At 46.9% G+C, this 3,879-nt stretch overlaps 1 long non-coding RNA gene across 1 annotated transcript in view; it reads right to left on the bottom strand.

The window, feature by feature from the left end:
- Positions 1–1,289: 1,289 nt before the first annotated feature.
- The window catches only part of LOC137862815 (uncharacterized), a 12,849-nt gene continuing 10,259 nt past the window's right edge, over positions 1,290–3,879 (bottom strand). Inside the window, exon 3 of the long non-coding RNA XR_011100548.1 lies at positions 1,290–1,603. This is a non-coding gene — a long non-coding RNA (uncharacterized lncRNA). The remainder of the gene's footprint in view (positions 1,604–3,879) is intronic.

Raw genomic sequence — 3,879 nt, 5'->3', positions numbered from 1 at the left:
TCTGAGGCCACAAAGGGGAGGAATTCATCTCAAGGGACCCAACTTTTGTAGGATCATAGGGAAATTTGTACAGGAAGGGACCTCAGGAGACAGCAGTCCAAATCCCTGCTCCCCACAGATATGGGCACAAGCCTGTGGGTACACCCTACAAATGCCTTTTGAAGTGTTCATAGCTGATATTACCTTCCCCCACTGGCCATCAGGTTGGGATAATCTGGTCTGAAGCTGTCAAGAACAGTAGGTCGCCAAAATACATGCCAGAAGCACTCACACCCTCAGGTCTTAAATCTTCCAAGCTTGCAGTTGGGTTTCCTACTCTCCCATGGGGTCAGTGGGGATTATCCCAGGGGCAGCCTGTTGTTTTTGCTTCGTCTAAGCATCAATCACATGGTGCCGCGAAATGGGGAAATCGCCATCTGATTTATTACCTGGGATCTGCTCATTAAAGGCTCGTCATTTCCAGGAGTCCTCGTGCAAGAAAAGAACAGCTTCCATGGGTTCCCAGGGGAGAAATCATTATTTCCGCAGCCCGTGTAGCATCTCCCTTAAAATCTGGTCGCTGCGCCTCGCAGCCTGGCAGCTGAGGTTACAGCAGATACTTTATTTCAGCCTTGCCAGCTAATTATGTGCTGCAAATGCAGCAAACACCCATGGTCTAACGTTCATTTAATGAAATCTCCCCAGTGGGGACTCGGAGGGGAAAAAGAGAAAATAAAGGGATGGATCTACAATATCTTGTCCTTACGGAGTTGTTAATTTTGCACTGACGACAGCAAAGCACTGCAGTGCCAGAGTGCTCTTTGCTGGTAGACATTATTCACGGTGCAAAATTGTGGTGTTCTTGCAGCATTCAAGGTCCGTTGGGCTTCCTTCATAGCAATGCCCTTGAGGGGAACATTTTTTTTTCCCATGCTTTTGGCAGGTCAGGGGCTGAGGCCACGAAAATTGCCGAGACTCACGTCATCGGGCCTGATGAGGTAAAAGGATTCATTGTGTGAGCAAGCACTGGTCGGAGGAGGATTTGCAAAATGAAACCCTAACTGACTGCAAATTGCACTGACCCAGGGTAGGCACGTCCCTGGGACGTGAGAGGGTCGCTTGTTGGAAATGCAACGTGAAGAACCTGGAGCTGCATTGGGTTTTAACCCTGGCTGCTGCTGGGCATGGTGAGATGAAATCTGTGTTAAAGGGTCCAGAATTTAGCCAGCCCTGCCTTTTTTTAAAGAAAGAAAAAGAAAAAGAAAAAGAAAAAGAAAAAGAAAAAGAAAAAGAAAAAGAAAAAGAAAAAGAAAAAGAAAAAGAAAAAGAAAAAGAAAAAGAAAAAAGAAAAAAGAAAAAAGCCAATCTTTATCTGTGCCACCTGGGAGAGGGAACTGAGGGTGATGCCCCTTTTCTCCCTGTGACCACCTCAATTCCTCCCCCTCCTCAGACTGTTCCCATCCTTCAGGTGAGCAGACTGGACACTTCCTTGCACCCAGTGGATTTTTAATGTGAAGCATCCGTGAAATGAAAGCAAATCAGGTGATGGTTTCCTACGTGTTGACCTCATTAAACAACGGCACATCGTCTGGTTCTGAGCTGGACGCGGTGAATTGTGATGGACCTAAGTAGATTTTCATAAAAAAATAAAAACTTTGGACTTCCAAAAGAAATAGGTCATATGTTCCAGCAGTTAATGACTTCTCTGTTGTTTCTGCATCCACCTTCAGGTCAGTGCACCCTTCCCTACTGGATCAATAGTCTTTTTTGGTGCAATCAACTGTCCTTCCTGAACACAACATCCTAGGCTGAACCCTTAAAGAAAAAGAGTAGCCAAGGACGTATGGAGATGCTAGATGGGGAATTTAATACCTTTGGCTCCTTTACGTCATAGCTAAATACCTGCTGGCTGGGGCTGGCCAGGGTGGATGTCAACCAAAGTCTCACACCTTTGGCTTCCCAACAAAATGCTGTTGCCGTTCCAGCTTCAGTCTCCGAGGGACCTTCCCAAACTGTTCTACCTCTGCTCGAATCATTAGCTGGAAACTTGGACTCCAGCCCATGAGCACGTAACCCTCCCTGTCGTTCAGGGCTCGACTTGAAGTGAGTGGTTTAATAACCCCGTGTTTAAAGCTCGGGAAGGAGAACGTGACTGTAGGAACGTTGTAGGGATGGTGGGGGCTCGGCAAGGGCCATAATCCTGGAGACAGGAGCCCGTGCTCATGACAAGGACTGAGCACAACAAAGCGGGGCCCAGCTCCGGAGAGGTACTGAAAAAAAGCAGAAAATCCTCTCCCTCATGCTATGAACCCTCCCTGCTCTATCAGTGTTGGTTAAAACAAACACTCCTGCTATAAATGAGGGGCTTCAGTCGCACCACCTTTGAACAGAGAGCTCCTTTGATGTGTGCCTGCGTGCAGCGAGCACTTTCCTTCCACGTGAATGGCTCTTATTTCCCTTCCCTTTCCTCAGCCTCCCTTGTACCATCGCATCCCACACGGCATTTAACCCAACTGACCTCCTTTGGGTACATTTATTTAGAAAAAGAGCTCCCCTTTACTCCCAGGGGCTGGAGCTCCCTGCCTGGGGTTGCTTTTATACCCAGCCTGGAGAAGGGGCGAGGGGGGACACGGGGAAGGGTTCCCAAGGCTGTCCCAGGTCCCCAAAGCTGTCCTTGCACGATGTGGGGTGAAACACCACAGCCAGGGCAGTGTTGGGCTGAGTCAGCCTCAGTGGCTGTGAAAGGGGAAGAGCCCCAGGTCCTTTGGCTCTGAATAACCTTTTGGGTTGGTGCCCTGGGCAATTTTATTGCAATATCCTCCCAGATCAAGCCCGGATACCAGCAGGAGCCCATCTTCCTGTTTACCATGTGGTTAAACAAGGCCAGGGAGCAAAATGCAAGCATCTAAGGAATTTCAAGGCATTTAAGGCATTTGGAATGCCAACTGTACTGGCAAAAAGCTTCCTCACCCGTGATACCGCATTGTTGTCCAGGGACAGGGTCACAGGAACAGAGATTTTCTGATAGCAGCCAGGAATCTGGGCTCTTCGTTGCTGACCCCTTGTGTTGTCCTGAGCAAGCCACGTTCCAGCTGCTTTGTGGTTTGGTTTTCCCAGCTGCAAAGTGGGGATCGTGCAGGTGTTCATCCTCAGTTAGAGCCAAGCAAAACCACGACCAGAAGATTTTGATTCCTAAAACCTCAAAAGTGAAGGGCTGCTCCATCTGATGGTCTCTATCCATTTGGAAGACGGATTTTATTTTGTTCAGCTTTGTCTGCATTTTTTTTTCGGTCAGACTTCCAATTTCAATACCCATCCTAAGCACCAGAAAGTGCCTCCTTCTGGGATTCAGCTAATGAACATCTCTGTTCTCAGGTCTTGGGAGTAAAGGCAGATTCAGAGAAAAGAATCCTTTGTCAAGTGGATCTCATTTAAAATCACTTATGTATAACAACAGCTTTTTCTAATTGGGGATATATTTGATCTTCTTCATGCTCTGAGTATAGAATTATGTTCTTTGGGAAACTGTAATTTGTTGATGAAGGGGAGCAAATCACTCAAGCTCAACAATAGCTCATTGTAAGGCAGAAAATAATCTGATTTAGACAAAGTGATGTTTGTGAATTTATTCTGCACAAAGTGGGCTCATTTGGAAATACTTTTAAGGGATTAAGACCAATGTCTGCCTAAGTGACTTTGGTGCAAATCTGGATTAGCCTTGCCGAAACAGTAGAGCTAATTTTGATCCAGGTTGCTGGAAGGGAGTGGTACTAGGCTCTTCACATAATACGTTTTCTTTGGCTTTTCATATATTAAATTTTCTTTGACACTCTAAGCGCTCAAGAGGCCCATTTCTCCAGATTGCACCGGGGACTGTGGGATCGCCCACAGGGAAACCTG

Source organism: Anas acuta, chromosome 1, assembly GCF_963932015.1.
Source record: "Anas acuta chromosome 1, bAnaAcu1.1, whole genome shotgun sequence".
In the NCBI taxonomy this organism is placed as follows: Eukaryota; Metazoa; Chordata; class Aves; order Anseriformes; family Anatidae; genus Anas; species Anas acuta.
The sequence above is the reverse complement of the archived record's forward strand: the minus strand, read 5'-3'. Positions and strand labels throughout refer to the sequence as shown.